The sequence below is a fragment of the Chamaea fasciata genome, unplaced genomic scaffold (assembly GCF_029207755.1).
Source record: "Chamaea fasciata isolate MVZ Bird 193981 ecotype frontalis unplaced genomic scaffold, bChaFas1.0.hap1 SCAF_3, whole genome shotgun sequence".
NCBI lineage: Eukaryota > Metazoa > Chordata > Aves > Passeriformes > Sylviidae > Chamaea > Chamaea fasciata.
Genome location: NW_027094088.1, coordinates 82,334,929 through 82,356,380, shown reverse-complemented (window position 1 = coordinate 82,356,380; position 21,452 = coordinate 82,334,929). Strand labels below are relative to the sequence as shown.

Genomic DNA, 21,452 nt, shown 5'->3' with positions numbered 1-21,452 from the left:
TTGGTAGCATCTAGTGAATAAAATGAGACTGTTTTAGCAATGTTTAATCTCAAATTTATCTCCAAAATAAATAATTCAATCCAGTATGCTAAGTTTGGGTTGTTTCCAACAGATAGTTTGGAAAGACACAGTAAGATTTGTAAGTAGCTGTTTCCAGCCATGAAAAATTATTAATTATAAAATGTTATCTTTACATTTTGCAAGGTATAACTATTGAATTGTTATCAACATTGCAGAATCACAGATTTTTTAAAAAATTATTATTTTAAGATCAATACTATCAAAGAATGCAGAACATTTATTTTTTGTTTGTTTTCCAAAGCACTAAAGAATTTGAAAAACTCACTGGAAGGCAGAGTGCAAGCTTTTCTTCATACACATCTTTATTTCTTTATGAATGACATCGATTCTCAAATTTACTTCTAAGAGAAAGTTATTAGTAACAGTTTCCCATGCACATTATTCAGAATAGTGTTATTCCTAACATGTAAACAAGCTCATTATTTGGAAACATATAAAACATGCATTTCAGTTGGTACAAGGACTGCTGACATTCCAGTGTTCCCGAATGGAAGGTGATTCCTTTCTCAGCTGTCATAGACTAGGCTTTACAGACGGTTTCCTCTCCGAAAACTGTTGTTAAAGGGACATGAAATCCCTCAGTCACACTGAGTCAGTTGTTTGTCAGGCCAGTAATCTCTGTTTCCCTCAGTGCTAAGGATCATGATGTGACACAGGAATGCTCCAAGTGTTAATCTGCAAATCTGATTTGTTCAGTCGATATTTGATTTCAGTCTTGGTGTGGTTTTACCCTGTCGAATCTCCTCACTCTCTTGATGTCACCAGAATGACTCCCAAATCACACTAGATTATGCCAGTAAAAAAACCAAAAAAAATTTCAGTCAGCTTCTTCTCACAGTGAACAGGTCGTGAACCTAGGATTAATCCAGTATAAGCCTCTTTTCATTTACAAGAATTGCCTCGTTATTAATGTGTCCTTTTCATACATGAACATATGTGAGACATCTAACAGTCAGTGCTGTAGTTCATTTTTCTATCAATTTCTTAATCCTTCTTCTTTTCCATTATTATTCCTATACCACTTGTAAACTGCCAACCTGTAAATATTGTTGTCATCTCTTTAATCTTTCTTGTACAATATGAATACTTCTTGAATCATTGAGATTTTTCTGATGTTCTAAGATTCACTATAAATTAACATCAGGGGTGTTTTCAGATTACTGGATGATCCAACACTTTCAGGGATTTTGGGTCAGTTCTTTAATGCTGATCTTCAGAAGACGCTTTTTACTGTTCTTGACAGAAAGGTTTATATCATTCTCAGATGGAGAAGAATTTAATATAGGGATTTGTGTCACCACTAAAAATCTGAACAACAGACATTAAAAGTAAGTATAAGGATTGAATCTGTCTGTGGAGCTGATTGCAGCAGGTTCTGCTTTGGGTGCAGCACATTGGCTTCCACGAGCCTCTTGGCCTGAATGGGGGGAGACTGTGCAAGAGCCCGAGTGGTGCTTTCTTCCACAAGTGTTCAATATAAGAGAGTGCGACCAGACATTCTTTCTCTTCTACATGTCTCTTAGAGCCAGATGTCTGCTGTTCTCTAGGAGTCTCAGTCTGTTTTCTGTAATCAGGTTCATTTTTCTGTCCCTGGCATGTCTGAACAGCAGTTGCATGGAGAAAAAGCAAGATGAAGTAGCAGTATAAATACATTTCAAAGTTATGACTTAATAGACCTATTAAAGACTTGACGGGGTGATTCATCTAGCAGGAACATTAATATAAACAGTGGAATTTGTTCAGGGCATGTAGACAGAGAAAAGGACATGGGTATTACCTTATATGTTAATGTACATGCATCTCTTCCTCTGAGGTTAATAATAAAGAGGCTCAAAAGTTGTCTCATAATTTCTGAGTACAATTTAAAGGACAAAAAGTGTTGATATCCTGATGGGAGTCAATAGTCGGACAGCTATCAAGAAAATCACATGACGAACCTTTTGTAAGCAGAATTATCCAAACACCAGCACTCAGTGCCATCAGCATGTTTTGATTTCAAAAATCTGCACATTGGGAAGGAATACAGCTGCCCCCAGGCAATCGGCTAATTTTTGGAAAGTTTTGGTGGAAATTTTCTATGTAGAAGTTGGAAAATGCAAAGAGAGATGACATTTTCCCAATATGGTCCTCTTAATTTGGTAAAACATAAAGGAAAAAGTAATAGTTAAAAGCAACTCAGGCAATTCTTGAGCAATGATGAAGCAGCAGAATTCATGATAAACAGGAAGAGATGCAATGTACTTCAGCAGAGCAGATTATAGGAATTCAGAGAACTAGTAAGTGAGATCCTGTGGGAGACAATTCTGAGAGAGAGTTAAGTGCAGTAGGCAGATCTTTAAAAGAACTATGTTAAATGCAAGTTTATGCAAAACTATGCAAAAGAAAACTATGCAAAAATTGCAAGTTATGACAGTGCGGAGGAAGGGAAGGAGCTGTAGATCACTCACCAAGGAAAAGAATTTAAAGAAAGATGAATGGATGAACATGTGAGACTAAAGAGAGAAAATCAAAAGCAGAGAGTGAAACCATGTGGTACATAGGTGATGCATGCTTTTCAGCATGTTGGTGCACCAACAGGCAGAGGAAGCTAAAGAAAGACTTAGCCCACTTCTCTGCAGAGTGGAGGACTTCTGCAAACAATGCCAGGAAAGCTGATAGGTTCAGCTCCTTTTTTTTCACTCAAAAGGTCAGTTGTAAGCAGATGGTATTATGACATAAAGGGCAAGAACTTAAAAGGGGAAAGAAAACACTTGAAGTTATGCAAGCAAATGAACTATTTTGTGATCAGCTAGTCCAAAATGATGTTCTGAAAATCCAGAAGAGAAAAGGTGCCTATCTTTAAAAAGAAATAGAAGAGTGAAATTAAAATTATAAGAAACAGAATTAATTTCAATTCCTGTAGAAATAGTGGACAAAACAACATACTGGTTATGAATATTTACAAAATAGTATATAAAGAGGAAGGACTGGTCAATAAAATCCATGTCAAGCCAAAATAAACTCAGTCTGTCATAGGATAATGCTTCACATGGCTTCACGAAAACAGTGGATACTGCATCTTGATTTTAGTGAGTCTGTGGACACTGTCTCCTAGAACACTCTTGTAACTAAGCTGGGAACATATGGTCTGGATGAAAAGGCTGGAGAGGAAAGAAATCAAACTACAGCAATATATTGAGTGGGGTTTTTTCAGGAATAATATGTGCTTGTTCCAGAATTAGTTGATATTTTCTTCAATAACTCAGCTGATGGAAAAATGCGGGTGCCTTATATATTTGCAAATGATACCTAGTTAGGAGGAAATGCAGGTAGCAGATTAAAACTCAAAACACTCATGACAATTTAGAGAAGAGATGTGAGGCAAACAAGCAGATAATTCAATAAGAAAAAGTCTATGGATCTGTACTCGGACAGCAATAGCCACCTATCCAAGCAGTGGACAAGAGACCTCATCTGGTTGTTGTGTGCTTTTTCAGAATAGGATTGAGGAGCTCATAGAAAATTATGAGATGAGCATGAGTTGGTAAAACATGCATGTCTAAAAAACCACTTGCCATCTGCATTGTGGTGGTATCTTGGAAGAAAAGAAATCAGTTTCCCTGGGCTCCCTGCCTGCCCTGGTTCGACGTCACCTCCCTTGCAGTTTGGTGCTGGGCATTGGTGAAATCCTGTGATGCCTCAGACTGTAGATATCCTCACGAGCAACCTGTGCACTATCTCCTTTTGTTTCTGATCTAATAGGTCCTGAACTTCTTAAATTTAGAACTGTCAAGTCTTTGGTAAACTTGCTATTCCAATGTTCATGAAGTAGCTTGGTCCTGCATAGGAGTGGTAGCATCCTGTAATTGTCCTACGGAGTAACAATGTCATTACATTACAAAGAGGGCCTTAGAACTGGATTCAGAATTGCTGAAAAGCAAATGGACTTCTTTTTAAGGTGTATAATTTCACTATTAGAACTACTTAAAACTTTTCGTAAGGAGTTTACTCTTTTTTTTTTCTGTTTAAGTTTTGTCCTTGAGTAGTTGTTTACCCTCACTTTCCATAACTATATTCATTATCCAGACCTGCCCAGTAAGTAGTTTCTGGAAGCAGATTTTGGTTCAAAGTCTGTTTCCAGGAATTCCAATCCCCAAAATGCCACCATGGCTGAATGTTATTTTCAGGGAGAGGGTGGGACAATTAAAAATATTTTCACAGTGCAATTCATTAATAGATAGCTGAGCTGTCACTGGGGCAGACTGCTCCAAACTCCAGCAAAGCCTTTCACCAGATAGATACACTCAAAAAATATAAGAAATTTAGAACGATACTGACACTGCCATTTCCCATCTATAGCATAGTAACAGAAGTGAGATCAACTTTCAGAGTATTGCTGATATCTGGAGTGTTACTGTTCCACTCCAGGCTGGAGCATGTTCTGTTTGTGAACTATAATGTACAACAAATGGTTTCAGGAACACTTTGAGGGTATTTATGACTTACGCTGGAAAAACTTTGGATTTCCTTTCTTTCTCTCAAAAAGATGGTTGAGTTGCAGCACAGCTAAACAAGGCCATCTCTAAAGGGGAAATATGAAAGTGCTATAATGAGACACAGCACTTCTGCTATGTGACCAAGTCACTGTATAATGCATTACCTTATCCACCCCCAACCTTAAAAGTCAGAAATGGGTTTAGCTTCTAACAAAATAGGGCCTTAAAAATGGATTTAACATTAAATAAATAACATTAAATCCTCCATTTCAAGTCCTCAAGACAACACGATGACTTTGGGAAAAAACATATATTTGATAAGAAAATGGAGAAATATATTTTGTAACAGACTACTCCTCTAAATTTGTCTTATTATTATCATTTTAAATCTGGAAGCATTTGGAAGCTGCTTAAGAGGTTGGGATGTTAAATTAATCAGAGATGACAGATTGGTGGGCAGATGAGAACAAGTGCTATCATGAATTGGTGTCATGTGACCCTGAAATTTAAGGTACTGTCAAATTGTGCTGTTAGTATAGCTGAAAGACATTTATAAATCAGAATTTCCAAAGCAAGCAGATGTTTTATACCATTTTCTTCCTGATTTTGATGCTTTCTTTTAGAAGGAGAATCAGAAACATTCAGTAACTTTATGAAAGACTTTGAGGAAATCTATACATTTTTCACAACTGTGAAAGTCTATTTATTGTTTCAGCAGGTGTTCAAAAGCAGCACATCCACCATAACCTTCATGACCTCCAGAAGTCTGCAGCCTGACAGGCTGGTCCTCTGAGATGAAGTCCATATAATGAACCTGCCACCCAGGGCCAACATAGCAATTTGTGCAATGAGCTTGAATCTTCCACTTTTATTTTTTTTTCCCCAATATCGTTCTGTGCATTTTTCAAACTAGAAGAATAGTTAATAAATGGATATGGTGTATGGGACTGAACTAATTTGCTGATGGAGAAAAGCAGCACTGAGATATTTTTACATTTTGAAACAGGTTTCAAATAGACAAATCAAATAAGAAGTAATATGTTAAAGGTGAATAAGAACTTGAGTTACACATTTTATTAAATAGGCAAACATAATTGTTTTGTTCTCTGGTTTAGGAGGACAGATGGAATGCAAAAGAGGGCTAGTGAAGAAGGTTTGAACACAAATTTGTAACAATACCTTAAAAAGTCAGATTCTAACCTGTAAGTATGAGCCATGCAATATAAATAAATGATAGCTGTGTGGCACATTTGATCTAGATATTGGATATAAAATAGCAATCAAATGCCTGGAGAGCAGCTGCTTGCCTGTCTATAAGACATCTGGCTCTTTTCCTCAGCTCAGGAAGAACTTGCTGCTACAGCCAACTGTTGTGTTTCAGAGACCTGTTTTATTTTCTAGCATAAAATGTAAGTGCAATGTGACACAAAGCAATTTTCCCTTTTAAATTGCTTAGAATTTTTAGGTTCCTTTCGTGAGGATTTATACTGCGTAATCCTCTGCTTTTTGCCACTCTTTCCTGCTGCCCTTCCTGTATACCTCAATCTATTAGTCAGGCATGATCATTACAACTGGCATAAGTTCCCTGTCTTTAAAAGGCCTACTACTTTGTCTTAATGGTGGTTTTATTATTTAACAACAGGCCGAGAAAAGATCACGTTAAATGTTGCTTTATGAGACAAACAGAGCTTCCTGAATGCTGTGGAGTCAGGAGGCTGCAGCTACTCTTGCGTGCACTGCACTGCCTCTCAATGCTGTCTCTTGGTGCCCCTTACAGCCTCGAGCTATAAGGCAGTTTTCTTTATGTCTTTGCTGATTTCTCTCCCTCCAGAGGAATGCTGAAGTGTCTAGAAAGACAACACAGAGGTATTCTTTCTCTGAGAGATGCACGGTACAACAAAGCTAGAGTTTACAAGCTAAAATCTTTCTTTTTCAGGAAATGTAGAAAAGTTTAATTACTTTTTAATATGTGGTAAATGGAATTAATTTCTGTCTCTTTGAAAAACCACTGAGCTAGATGGAAAGTCAAAAAGCCTTCCACTTCTATTTTCTACTTTCCTTTTCCTGTTTTTAAGTGTTTCCTGAAGCACCCACTGACAGAAAATGAAGCTGAACCTAAAGATCACTCTGTGGGGCTTGTTCATTCCAGGGTGGCTGGTGAATATATAGGTCAACTTCACCTGTGAATTTCTAGGAGTTATCTGGGGTGTAATCTGGAATTCTATTTATCTGTGTAGAAATCAAAGCAGTTTTTTATTTGTTTAGGTTAGTATTTGCTTCTTTCTTTCTTTCTTTCTTTCTTTCTTTCTTTCTTTCTTTCTTTCTTCTCTTTCTTTCTTTCTTTCTTTCTTTCTTTCTTTCTTTCTTTCTTTCTTTCTTTCTTTCTTTCTTTCTTTCTTTCTTTCTTTCTTTCTTTCTTTCTTTCTTTTTCTCCTTCCTCTTTCCCTCTTTCCCCCTCCCTCTCTTTCTCTCTTCATCCCTCCCTTCTTTCCTTCTTTCCTTCCTTCCTTCCTTCCATCTGAAAAAGAAGTAGGATCCCATTCATTGATGATTTTTTACCCAAAGACATGATCCTTAATATGGTCTTTTACACTCGCTGTCAACTTCTGGTTTATAAATTATGATTTAACTACAACAAAGATAAGCTAACTGTACTATTGCAAAGCAGTGCCTTGAGGACATTCCAAAGAACATGCACCAAATTCACTTTTAGCATTGCTAAAATGAAGACCTTAGAAAATTTACTCCTAAATTATCACTTTAAATTTCCCATTAAGTTATAATAGCAAAAGAATTCGGAGAACAAGATAACAGATTATATAAGCAGTTACTCAACTGTTTCATGTTAGCCTATAAGCATTCCTTTAATGTAGAGAGAAGCTGTAGCTATAGCAGGAAAAAGTTTCTCCTTTCACAGCATTTGGTCTGAAGCCTGTTTATTCTGGAAACTTTCTCCTTGATTGTGGTGCAGGGGGAGGAGTTTTCACAGTGGGCAATTAATTTTAATCAAAACCATCATCCATTTCAGCTAAAAAAAATGTGTGTTCAAGTAGGTTTGAAGGAAGAGCGAACCCTTTTGTCCTTTAAAAATAAATAATCTGATTTGGCAGGGCACATTTGTGTTGTCTCTATAGTAGATATTCTATTAAATTTGTTTAAATACTCCCATCTCTGAGAAAATAAGCTACATGAGTTGGTTTGAGACCTTCATTAAAGGCTACTCCAAAGCATGTTTTATATGAAAAATGGCTTTGCTGCTGAGAATGATTGGTATGTCAAGAATTTCATTTCAGCCAACATTTTTGTTATTAGAAGAAGCTTCTGTTGTCTACAGAGGGGTTTTGTTCAGAAAGATATAATGCAAGATACGAAAAAAGCATCCTTCCAGTGTTCTTATCTACTATGCAATACTTCTATTGTAAGCATAGATAATAACAATTCTAATATTTTTTTCATTTCCTTGGGTGCTGCTTCTTACTCACATCTTATAACGGTACTCATGATTTTAGTGCTGCTTCTCTGGGAGCTAGAAAAATAATCAAAGAACTTGTTTTTCAGCGTGTTTATTGAAACCTTAGAACTGGGTGCCTTAAAGGTGATCTTTTAAATCCCTTTTGCCTTTTTGTATTTCCCGTGTAAAATACAAAGACTATCAAATTAAAACATGTTTTCCTTATTGTTTTTTTCATCATTAAATCTTGACAGGCCCATTTGTCTTTCATTTCCTTTCGAAAGTGCACCAGTTGCTGAAGTGTGGAAGGAGGGAGGATTGAAGCAGGTCACAGCCTTTGCTCATATAACCATGCCACTCCTTTCAAACTATCCCAACAGCCAGATCATCCATAGATTGGAAGGAAAATGAGAACCCAATTAAAGCAAAAATAAACAGACCGATACTTTGTTCAGTAGGTTTCTGTGGTTTCTGTTATGTTTTGTTCTTGTTTATATCCTGTCCCACCCTCGCCCTTCTGGAAACTTTAATACCTTTTTTGTACACTGATAAGCAAGGTTTAAAATTCTCTCAAATCAGTACAACTCTGCAATGATCGACTCCATAGAATCATAAATTTCTCTGGATAGCAGAAACAAATTTCTCTGCACCTTTGAAGATATCTACCATATTTTATTGCTACCGTGAATTTTTACAAAACTGTTGCTTCCTGAGCAGCAACCACATTCCCAAAGACTGTTTGCATGTGCCAGCAACAGATAAAGTAACACAACTGAAGCAACTAAGGAATGGCAGTAAAGCACTGGATGGTGCTTGCTTTCTCATTTCTATTTTTGATTGTTGTTTTTTTTAAAGTTTTCCTACCCCATCCTGACAAAAACAAACAAATAAAACCTGACTAAAGGCTTCCTGGGAGATAAAACACCTGATTATTTCATGTTGCCACTACCAATGGGCTGACAAGGTAGTGATCATCACGAATTCATCACAGCTATTGGAAGCACCACACTTTCTTATCTAATCTCATGAGCTCTCAGGGCCTACTGTGTAACCATTACATAGTAGCCAACAGCAACAAGTAGTTTTCTCAATGCATTTTTTGGCCTTGTCTCGTGTAGAATGTACAAAGTACAGTCCAGTCAATAGCAGCCCAAGTACCTGGAGCATCTTGAAACCCAGCAATTGTTTGAGCACGGTTAGACAAGGCATCCTAGAAGCAAAGGATACAAAATGATGAAAGGAGAAGCTGGGATAACCTTGCCAACAGTGTCTGCTCTCAGGTGAGTGTTAAACACAGTAGGGAAGGGCATAAACACCAACTAGAAGTATTCTACACACCAGCTGAGTGAGCTGGATACTGCATCCTTAAGGGTGTCTGGGAGTATGTTTTAAATATTCCTCTACCCTATCTCTAACAACAGGATCCTATAATTTCCAACCACTTCCCTGCTTGCCCGTTGCGGAATGTCAATAGTAGGTACAGTTGGCAAACACAGAAGTTGAACCATTTAAAGGATGTGTCATATTTCGCTGGAAGTTTATTATAATTTGCAGTTGAACTTGATTACTTAAAGGTCATCTCACTTCTGTACATAATCAATTTTCCTTGCTCCCAATTTTATTTAAACAATTGTCAAATTAAAATAATTAAGGAGGAATTACATATGGGGAAATAAATTGTTTTCATGCACCAAAGACCACAGAATTATTAAACTGTTGAGGTTGGAAGGGACCTCTGGAGTTCATCAGGTCCAAGCCCCTTCTCAAGCAGGTTCACTTAGAGCAGGCTGCCCCGTTCCATGACCAGATGGCTTTTGAATATCTCCAAGGACAGAGACTCTAAAACCTCTCTGTGCAACTTGTGTCAGTGATCAGTTACTTTCACAGTGCAAAAGGGTTTCCTTTATTTTAGATTAAACCTCCTATTGCAGTTTGTAGCCATTGCCTCTTGTCTTGTCAATTAGAGATAATGTAATGTCCTGCAGTGAATCAAGTTGATTCAAGGAAGCTAATTCATGTATTTCATGGTAGTGTCCAACTGAAGTATGTAGTGATGCCTAAAGATGAGAGTCTCTGTCAAAATCATTGGTGCATTTCTGGGAAAGAAATGAAATTGCATGATGAAACCTCCTCAGCAGTGTCACCCTTTTGTAGATGCAGCTTTAATGTTGGACATGTCTTTAATCTGAAAACTGTAAAATATTACCTTCAGTCAACTTGACAAGTACCATTCTTCCAACATTTAGTCTTCAAACCTACAAATCTCAGCAGCAAGTGCCCCATAAATCTTCAAAATTGAGCAGTAGGTAGGACCTGCTTCTTTAAATTCTCTTTCTACATTTGCTGAGCTGCTGTCCTTTACTTTTCTTCTACAGCTACCTAATTTTCATCCCTAGCATTACTAGTTGCCCAGATTTTACCATAATGATTATTCATCAGTTTTTTTTTTCTCTCTTGCAGAGTGAAAAATAATAGCCATGTCACAGTGATGCAGCACTAATTCCAGACACCAACCCTTTTGATGCCATGGCTGAGTCACTGCAGGTAGAATGCTGGTGGTGGCTGTGTCACAGGGGGCATGGATGACAGGGGAGGCCCAGGATGGCTGCCTGGGCTGGCAGGGACTGATGCCCATGGCAATGGGGAGTGGCTGCTTCTTCTTTGTTTCTTCTCCTCTCTGATACATCTGGGTACCTGGACAGGGGTGAAACCAGACCATGTCACCCTCCTATCCTCTACCTCCTCTGACACTCCATTGGAGAATGTTGCAAGTTTCTGAAAGGATATTGACCTAAGAATAAGAAAATACACACAGTCCCAGTCTGCACAGTATCAGGGTTCTACAGGCCTCTGGAAAATCTTTACAATCCTGGATAAAGGGAACTCCACCCTGTTCTCCCTCGCTGTACACATCCTGTCTTACAAGGAGATGGAAGCTCCCCAGAGCCATGGATAAATGAAGCTCCTCAGCACCCACCTTCTCTGAGTGAAACTTGCTGTAAAATTTCTGATTCATGAACCCATTGGCTGCTTTTGGTTTGTGCCGTCCTTTTATTGGAAAACCTCTGAGCCTTTTCCTTTTGCATAGCAATTGTGTAAGCCTAAATTTTTAAGGAAAAGATCCCCCACTGACAGGCTTTTCCATACAGACCAGTTCCTCAGGGGTAAGGATTCACCTTTCAATATCTTTCAGGTAAATTTCTATTTTCCTTTTTAGTCATATCTTTCCAGTTGGATAGAGCAATTTGCTACCTGACAACAAAATTGCTTTTTTACCCCATAAGGTGAGAGTCTCTTGCCATTCCCTTTCGTTTCATGCTCCTTATTTGGTGAGAAAGGGCAGGTTAGGGACCCTGATCTGAGTAACTCAAGGCTGTTTCTGGAAAATCTGTTGAAGATAGAAAATAGGCAGGCTATTTTGTTCTTCTATTATGAATCCAGACCAGAAATTACTTTCTTATATGAGAAAGCACTGTAGTGGAACTGAAGATCACTTAGAATATAGACGTACCATGTGGAACTTTTCTCCCCTTTCTTGAAGAAGGTTATTCGATAAATAGCATAAGGTAGGGAAAAATAACTGAAAAAACAATGCTGTAACAGAGGCAGGGATATAACACTGTCTTGGAGATCTAAGGTATAGCACAGTGATTTGCCCTAATTGCTGTTGTATTTTTATCATCCTTACTCATTTTTATGCTATTCCAATTTTATCTGGAGGTTACAATCAAGGTTAGGGTTTCAAAACTTTTTATATGCAAAACATATAAAATAAGATTATCCCTTCTCACTCATTGCAATTTTATATGGGAGTTAAACACAGCAATGATATTAATGATAATATCATAGAAAGATATTCACAGTGGTCCTTATAAACAACCCCTATCATAGCACTCTGCAGTCTTAAATATAGTGGAAGAAGTTGGCTGCAAAGAATGAACAGTCTTTATCCAAGCCTATCACTGCACTAAATTAACCAAGATTTCTATCTTTAAACACAGAGGTCTTGGCCTGTTTTCTTTGGTAAGATACTGCCACGAGTAATATGAAGTAAAAGATATAGAATAAGAAGAAATACATCAATAAAAATAATTAAAATATAAGAGTTTAATTTCACCAAAATTGATAACCCTTTCTATCTTCAGACTTTTATGTAAAGAGGGGTTTATCAAGATAAATCATTTGATGTTATTGAGATGGTGTTAAGAAGATAATAATTGCCTTTTTAGGGAAGAAAAGGAATGAAGTTAATTTAGGTAGACTAAATCTGCTCTCATTTTTTGCCCTTGTAGTCCTGCTTCTTTGAAGCCAAAGCAGTAAAAAACTGTGCAAAAAGAAAGGAAAAATTCCTGCAAAGCAAGAAAATGTAGCCCTACTTTTCTAATGTCTCAGAGAGAATAACCGTATTGAAAAAATTCTCAGTCTACCTCTAAGCAGCCAGCACAGATGTTAGAACTGCTTTAATTGTGTTAGCATAGTACTCCCCCAGGTTTGTTCTCCTATCTGAGCAATACCATAAGCCCAGGGAAAGCACCTTATTAACACAACTGCACTTCTCTCAGGCTGAGCCAGCCTGTTCACGTTTAGATGATATTTTACACAATTTAGGCTTAGACTGACACTGACTTGCAGTTGGAGAAGCAGTGGATGTGCAGAGAAGCACAAACACTGATGGATTTTGGCATAGGGTGGGAAAAACAGATTTCATAAACAAGCAGGCTGGTTGCAGTCTGGGTGGTAATGAGAGTCTCTGTTGCAAGGGTCCTTCCAGCAGCACCTTCAACTGGACCAGGAGACACTGCCCAAAGTGCTGTTCTGTTCAGTTGTTACAGTCAGCTGAACCATGGTCCTGAGTGACTGCTCCAGCATGGGCATCATCCATCTCTGGGTACCTTAAACTAAATAAGAAGCATATTCTAGATATTCTATCTGCATAAGATTGCCCTACACAATAATTTCAAGGAACAGTTTCTACAGACTATTTCCAAGTATCTTATATTGCATAGTCAGATCAATTCTGTGGCAAGAACTACCCAGGGAGTCTTTGGGATGGCCAGATGCTTTACACAGGATGTTAATCTGCATACTGAAGATGTGTGCAGACTAAGAAAATGATTAATACAAATTTCTGCTACATCTCAGAAATTAGATTTCAGTTTGTCTCTTGATGCTGTCATGCTACTGTTAGTTTCATCATATCTTACCTAAACATTACATCTTGGTCCTACAGGCACTGCCAGAAGTCAGGGGGATTTTTCATATGGCTTTGGGAAAACAATTTTTCTTAAAAATAAGTTTTGAACTCTACACTTGGATAGTACTGTGTACATATCTCTAATTTCTATTGAGTTTGACAATTTTATGTAGGAAGCTGTGCTATGATCCATCTATGACAATAAAGCCCAGGCCTTGGCTTAACAGTATTTTCTGTTCTTTACCCTATCTCCTGTGTGATAGAAGTGATCTATCCACTTGAATATGAATGTTTGGTTCAGAAAGCATTTTAGTTTTAGTAGTATTTAGAAGTCAAACCCGGAAGTTGGAAAATGGATCTCAACACTTCCTTTCCTTGAGTTACTCAATGGAGCAACAAGGTTATCTTGTCCAAAAATTGGACTGCCTGTCAACTTGCACTGTTTCACTTGCCCTTGAGTCAGAAGGAATCTGGTCAGTTGCTATATTTTCATTTTCTGTTACTTCTGGCTTCTCAAATCTATTTAAATTCAGATATTTACTTCCAAGTTTTGATATGGATTTATGATGTTTTTATTGTGGCAAAATTTGTAGGAGAATAATGTTTCTCTTACCAATTTGGTTGATACATGTTTGATGCAAACATTTTGACAATCCACAGTGAAACACCTGCATTAGATTGAAACGGCTTTTGAAATGCTGAAGTTCTTCAAAAGATGCAAATACACTGTTATGTGCTATTTTCCATATCCCCCTACCTGGGACATACTCTGCATGTCATTTTAACGAAAGCACACTAGCATAATTAACTGTGTAATCTGAATGCCAGTTGTACATCACACACTGAATCACAGGATGGGTGAGGTTGGGAAGACCACCGGAGGTCACTTGGTCCAACGTCCCTGCTCAAGCAGTGTCCCCCAGACCACCGTACTCAGAATTGTGTCCAGATTACTTTTGAATGTCTCCAGAGTAGGAGACTCCACAACTTCTCTGAGCAACCTTTTCCAGTGCTCAGACACCTACACAGTAAAGTTCTTCCTCATGTTTGGGTAGAACTCCCTCCATGTTCCAGTTTATGCCCATAGTCTCTCACTCTTATTGCTGGAACCACTGAGAAGAGCCTGGCTACATCCTTTCGGCACCTCCCTTCAAATACTTGCTTACATTGATAAGATCCGCCCTCAGGCTTCTCTTTTTCAGGCTAAAAAAATATGAAGTGCTTCATGAACTTGCATATCATATTATATCACTAATATTACATTTTCTTCTCCTGATTTCTCATTTTTTCTGTCACATGGCAATAGATGTGGTTGATATCCAGCTGATTAAAATTACTTTTACTTATGTACTGAACCAATCAGTACCTCTATTTAATGTAGAGAATTGTCATTAAAGTATATTAACTATACAATACACCTATGCAGAATTTCAGAAGATAATGTACCTCCTGCCAGTTAGGAAAATGAAAAGAAAATAGGATACTTCTGTTTCCACTGTTTTACTAACCTACATAAGTAAAGCTACTTAGCTGCTTTGTATGGTAGAAATCAGACAAGAACAGATACACAGAAGAGCTTTATCTGTAGCCGTCTTTCAAATGTAATCCTAGAAAAAAGGGGTGAAAATTACTAGTCAAAATTATATTTAGCATCACTTCAAGACATCCTTCCTGCTTCCTTGTTCCAGAAAGATGGAAGTTTCACATAGGTCCTATATTATCTGGCAAATTACGTGCAGGTGTCTCAGATACTCCAGGATGTTTAAAAGGCCATTAAAGGCCTATGAATTCAACTCCAACTGCTCCTTGTACTCTTGGTATTATATTACAACATAATTAAATTTTAATTGAAAATTAACTTAAGATAATATCACTGATTATATTTTCATTTTTGTCTCCATTTTCACATATTTTGTTATTTTTAACTTCTTGAGGTACAATATTTAGGGGAAAAAATGATGTGTATACTTCTGAGGCAGAAGAGACTGATGTATAAAGCCCACAAAGCCAGAGCAGAGTACTGGCAGCACTTTGAGCAGATCATGCATGTCTGATCTTCTGCAGTAGTCATTCTTGAACTTTGTTTTGTTCAACAAACTTCAAACACCAGGATATGTTTGAAAAACCTATTCCAAAGCTTTTCAGGAAGACTTAAACATTTTAATCATACCCTTTTGGATTTCCTTCCTTGAACTCCTTGTCTTTTTTTCCAGGCAGGTAAATGAGGGCATGAGACCTTACTTGATCATGGTGTACCCAATCTACTGACTTGGACTCACTTTCTTTACAAAATGACATTGATACCAAGCAGTGAAGTCACAGTAATAACCTCCAAGACTTCTGTCCACACATCCAAATAAGCAAGAAATTACCTTTCCTTGGCTTGCCCAGAGTGGATCAGTGTTTGGAGGAAGGGTGATATCCAGCTGTTCAGAATTTCTTTAACTTGCTATCAGTGTTCAGCAGCTTCCTGTGGTTCTTGAGGAAGAATGAAATGAGGCATCTAATTGAAATGTAGAATTCATTATTCCCTCTTTCTTCATAGCACCACAAATTATCCAGGAAAGGCCAATGTCAAATCATCTGGGGAACTTAGCAGAACACCAAGAGTAAGAATAATTATCTGACCCAAAGTAATCATTAGGAAGTTTGCTGAATGAAGAATGTGTTACCTTTAATCAATTTCAACACTCCTCTATGTAGACACAATTTTAGTTGGTAGTACTATTGAGTGCATATAGTCCCAAAATAATAATTTTCAAATAAATTTCAGTTATTTGGTTTTGAGGTTTTGCACAAACTGCCAAGAAAAGAGCACTTTCCTGCAGGATTTTTTAGGTGCATCTGAAGTGTGGATAAGCTCTGCTGTGTGTAAATCCTGCATATAAATTAGCAATCACATCTAAAAGCAGTGGAGTGAGGGAAAACTTTTAAAAAGGTATGTTTATTTTATCAGCAAAATATTATCTCAATTGTCAATAAGTTCAAAAATTTTATGATAAAATTTGTGATGTACTTTTCTCATACTTTTTGTGGAGGCAAGCTGAAATAACATTTTTTCTATACAGCCAAGATGGATGCATCTTAAAAAGAAACAATGCTAAAAGCACAAATCTTTCACCAAAAGCTTGTTTCTGTTTTATTGACTTCCCCCCGCACCCCCAGATAATCAAAGAAGAAAGAAGAGTGCTGGAACTCACAAACAAAATCACATTTGGGATTGCCCAGGAGAACAAACTCACAATCTTGGTTTCATTGTTGGATAATTTGACACAAGCTGTCAATATGGTCAAAGAGCTTGGCTGCATGGGTGAATGTGGAGAGATCCTGAGCTTGGTGTTGGCTTGTTCAGAGCACCCTTATCCAAAGCCTGCATATCTGCAATTACCATTGTGTCTTCTGCTAGCACCTTGCTCATCTGTGTGCCATATGGACAAGACTGTGATAGCCCAACTATCAGAGTGGAGGGGAAGTGTGAAGGTGTGTCTGGAACACAGGCTTGACACACTGCAGAGAAGGATTGTCTGTGGTTCTTGTCTTCTTCACGAGGCTCAGGAGAAAAAAAACAGGCATGCCTTCAGCAGAGAGTGCAGGCAGCCTGAGTTAGTACAGACCGAGGAACAAATGACAAGACATGAATTTGCCTGTCAGCACATGCATGGTTTGGGCAGGTCATTCAGCCTTCCCGAACACATAGCAAATCAAAAACATGCCTCAGGATGTGGCATATAGTAATTGCAAAAGAATGAATAAAAAGGCTACATTTATATTTCTCCTATGTTGTACAGTTCTGTATTTTACAAGCTGTCCCTTTCTATGGGAATCTTATTTTCAGTTCATATATAAGCACTACATGAGCAAGCAGTAAGCACAGTTAAACATGTAAATCTATTTAAATTTGAATAACATTGTAGAACATCAAAGGAAATATTTCATGAGTAAAGTTTGTCATGGTTTAAAATAGGAAAAGCACTGTACATTAAATTTTCCAGTTTGAATATTTTGCTTTCAGTCATCAGAATACACACGAGTTTTTCAAACGTGTAAAGCAGTCTTAAAATTAATGTGTTATGAAAGCGAAATTATTTTGCTGCACTTTGCATCCTTTTCTTCTTATCCAAGAGCCTTCTGACAGCCACCTAATACCAGCTAGATTTTCAAGTGTCCCTTCTCCTTATTGCAGATAATTGGAAGCATCTGCTCCATTGTTAAAATGTGCACTCCTGTGCTTACAGCTGAAAACTGTGATCTCAGCATATCCAAACATCTCTTCATCTTCCCAGCTTCAATATAATTTTCTAGTTCTGATCATGTCCTGGAGTAAGGAGTTGGTTATTCTAAGTAGTTATTCCTTGGTTTATGTCAATTTGAAGAAATTGCACAACTGCTGTAATTTTCAAGTCAATTGTTTCTCCTCACACCACCTGTGAACTAAAAAGGATGTGCTTTCCAAAGGATATTCAGTGCCTGATGCTAAGTTGCTGGTTCCTTGGCCATTCCTGAAATTTTTTAAGCGTTGCATCTTGGCTGGTACACCATCAGCAGTTCCATGATACAGGAGATGTGGAGTATTGGACACTATCAGAGCAGGTTTGTGAGGATACTCTCAGGCTGAGTGCCCTACATACAATACAAGAAAAAGAGATTCTTACACATTGAAAGGACCCAGCAGGTTTATCTGTGGTACTTCTTTTTTCCGCTCTTACTGGTTACAAGGGCCAAGGGCTTGACTACAGGCACTGTCTCGATGAGTGTGTCCAGCTTGTGACAGGTTTGGTAAAAGTGGTAAAGAGTGGAAGAGGGTCTGCAAATCTTCAGCAGAGGTATTTCTATCTCTGGAGAAGACTTCTTTTGCCTATACACAGTAGTTCCTGTTCAGAAAAGTTCAGATACAAAATATATGAGTTGCTGGTGCAGGACAGCATTGTGCAAAGAAAACACTGTTAAAAGAACACGGAAACTAGTGCAGCTCTTGTTTTCCTGCATATGATAAGTATTATAGACATTCTAACAGATTTCAACATCCTCAAGGAACAGATATCTTAAGTCTAATTTGATAATGCATTTTTTACACTCAGTATTATTAAGATTTTTAATTTGTGTCTACAAGCAAATTAGGTGTCCAATGTCCCATACAAAGCCAGTCTCCCAGAAAACCAACTCTGCTCAGCCTGAGGTCGAGTCTCACTCCCTGGGCTCTCCCTACTGACTCTGAAGAGAGCTCAGACATCTGTATCTGAAATCATAACACTCATAAGTAGATGGCTGGGATGGGTTGTCTTCATTTGCAAACTGAAGGACTCCCTGAATCTCCTGTTGTCATTGCACTGAAAGAGATATGCTATTTTAGGAGTTAATGGTGCTTCACATGAATGCTTGGGGTACTCTTGTCAAAAGTAGGGGACACTGTGGGATTTCTTAATCCTTCTTCCCACTACTGGTCACTTATTTATGAAGCAAAGATTAAAATGCCTTTTCCTTTCTCTTTCCCATGATCCTTTTACAAAACCTAACCATTTCTGCCATCCTCTCTTTCTCTTTAAATCACCATCATTTTGAAGCTGCTAGCACATAGAGAGTTGTTTACCCTAGTTTGCCTAATGACTTCTGTGTTGCAAATAGCAGTTTAAAGGGTGAGTGTAAACACAGTGATATGGTAGCCTGAACCCCAACCAGACCCCTTTTTGGCAAGCATCCAAGCTTGGCCTCCCATCCCTCTACAATCTTGGAGGTCCCCACTACTTCCCCCACAGCTTTTGGGCTATCTCTCTTTAACTTCCTCTTTCAGCTTAAACATTTCCACCATTCCTTTTGTAAGTGCCACAGCACGTTGAATCCAACACCCCTTAGAGCCCTTCCCCTGTAGCCAGCATTTGCTGACACAATTTTTTTTTTCTTAAAAATAATATGATCCATTTTGTGAACTTCTTCCTGAAAAAAAAAAAAAAAAAAACAAAAAAAAAAAACTTTCTGCAAAATAAGACTTGTTAAAAGCTTAAGATTTTAGCAAGCTTTAGATTTTTTTGTTGGGTACTTTTGCCAGCAGTCATGCCTGGTGCTGGGCAAGGCTGGTTCTTTGATTGCTGTACATAACCAAAAACTGCACAATTCATGTAAATCAGGCAAGACAAAATGTGTTCTGGTGAGAAAGGGTATGTCTACACAAGCAGATGGCTGCAGGTGCAGTACATGTTCAGTCTAAAATCTTTGTCTGATACATTCTATAAAGGCCTGACATCATGTGAGCTTGGTTATCTGATGTCCACTAAAACAAGGAGTCTGTCAAAAGAAACTACATTAGTCTACACAATGAACAGAAAGCTACATTCATCTATCAGTTTTATTTCATTTTCCTTTTGTATTACCTAACTGTGCTGCTGTCTATCTCCAGCCTTTCCTTTTCTTCTGGACATGAAATAAAATTTTCTATTCTGAAATTTCTCTGCTATTTGATGCTCTTTTTTTTGACAAAAAGCCTAGGCAGGTCTAGCAGCCACTTTTCTGAGAAGTAGGGTAGTACATATTTAAGGTACTTTAAACTTCAGTGTACCAGACTTTCTAATAGCCTCTGCAATTTGAATACAGAAATGGATAAGATGTGGCTAAGCCACCAGGCTGATGGATACCTGGAATCAAATCAGGTTCAAAGGTGATTAAAAAAATAAAAGTGAAGACTAAGAAGGCCCAGAATTGCAGACTTTACCTACCCCCAAGCCTGCTAATTGCTCCCAATTTCTTTTTTTCACAGCTTGTCTTCACTAATGGTTGGCAACATCAGGCACGGGTCTTAGTTTGAAGAAAATGTCAGTTTAACCCAAGCAGAGCATTTAATAGCTAAGTGGCTTTTCCTGAGTAACAACTCACACTTGTAAATTAATCATGCTGCAACAGTCTCTCTCTAGGCTAACTCCACACACCAATTTAACTCATTTTCTGTGTTCTGAATGTGGAAACACTAAATCTAGGTCAATATTTTCAGTAAATTCAATAAATTATTCACTGAGTCAATTATTTTCTCAAGATATTTTGTATCACAAATTTTCTACCTGATGCCATGGAACCATTTTAGCATTCAAGGAAAGAAACCATTCTTATCTGTAAAGGAACTGTGCAGTCATGCATCTTAATTCAGGATTTAACATCACTAGGATATAGCATAGCAGAGGGAAGCAAATTTCACTCCACCACACACTTGATTATCTTCAGACTGAGATGTACTTGTGTCTATATCTACTTATTCATGAAGTCAAGAAGGTGAAAATCCTCCATTAATGAAATAAAAATTGTATATTCCTAGAAGCAAGTCATTAAGCAATTTGTCTGACATTGGCTGGAAAGTATAATATAGCTTCAGATCACCTGCCTGACCCTGTAAACCAACATGTACTCATGATTTAACAAATCCTATTTTTTTCCTTATTTCCATTTTGATTTTTACAGTTTACATGTAGGATTAGTAAAATCACGCTAAAGCTTAATTTGGAAGCAAAAAAAAAGTAAAAAAGGGATAATATTCTTCTCTCTTCTAGATAGAGGCTTCTGACAGAAGTGAATTGTAAGAAAAAGCTGAATGAAAGACATGGACATTTGACATGCAAAGGTGAATAAGCAGTTCTGAAAAGAATGGCTGGGCAGATGAAAGAAGGACAAGAATGCAGGCACGACATGAAGAAATGGTTTGCAGGGAGCACTGGCAATCCTGCCAGCATGGGGAGAGGTGGATTTAGACACACTGTCATAAACAATTCACGGAGCTCAACCATAGTCAATCCAAAGTGAAAAGGAAACCTTCCAGTGAAATCCCATCAAAACTGACATGCTCAACATTCTGCTCCTCACAAAGCCAAGCCCAGCAGCTCTACTGGTAATGAATGGCTTGAAGAGAGATGCTGCCGTGGAAGTTTATGTCATGTTGGCCAAATAATGCTCATCGGCTGTGACAGGCAGTGTGAAAACTGGCAAAGGTGTCCCACTGTGTCTGTCAAATTTACCTTCCCTTCTCCCTTAAGGGTTCCTTTTGCTTTTCATCACTGTCACAGCCATGCTCCAAAACAGGTCTTCTTCCTCAGTTGCACTATCAGGGAAAACTCAAGAGTGTCATGCATTGCAGGACCACATAGTCGGAACCTTCTCTCCCACTCACTTCCAAAAATTAAACCTTTCTCCCTCTCTGCAGCCTTGACCTGATAATTGTGCTGGTGGGAGGAATAAACTGTTAGTGCTGCTCCACTGAATTTGTATTTTAAATCTT

The 21,452-nt window shown here is 37.9% G+C and overlaps 1 long non-coding RNA gene across 1 annotated transcript; it reads right to left on the bottom strand.

Annotated features, from left to right (window-relative positions):
• Positions 1-382: 382 nt before the first annotated feature.
• LOC136287184 (uncharacterized) lies at positions 383-20,375 on the bottom strand. The gene is made up of 3 exons (XR_010720093.1): positions 19,909-20,375; positions 15,574-18,072; positions 383-1,680 (listed from the first exon to the last, which is right to left on the bottom strand). It is a non-coding gene; the product is annotated as an uncharacterized lncRNA (long non-coding RNA).
• Positions 20,376-21,452: the final 1,077 nt, after the last annotated feature.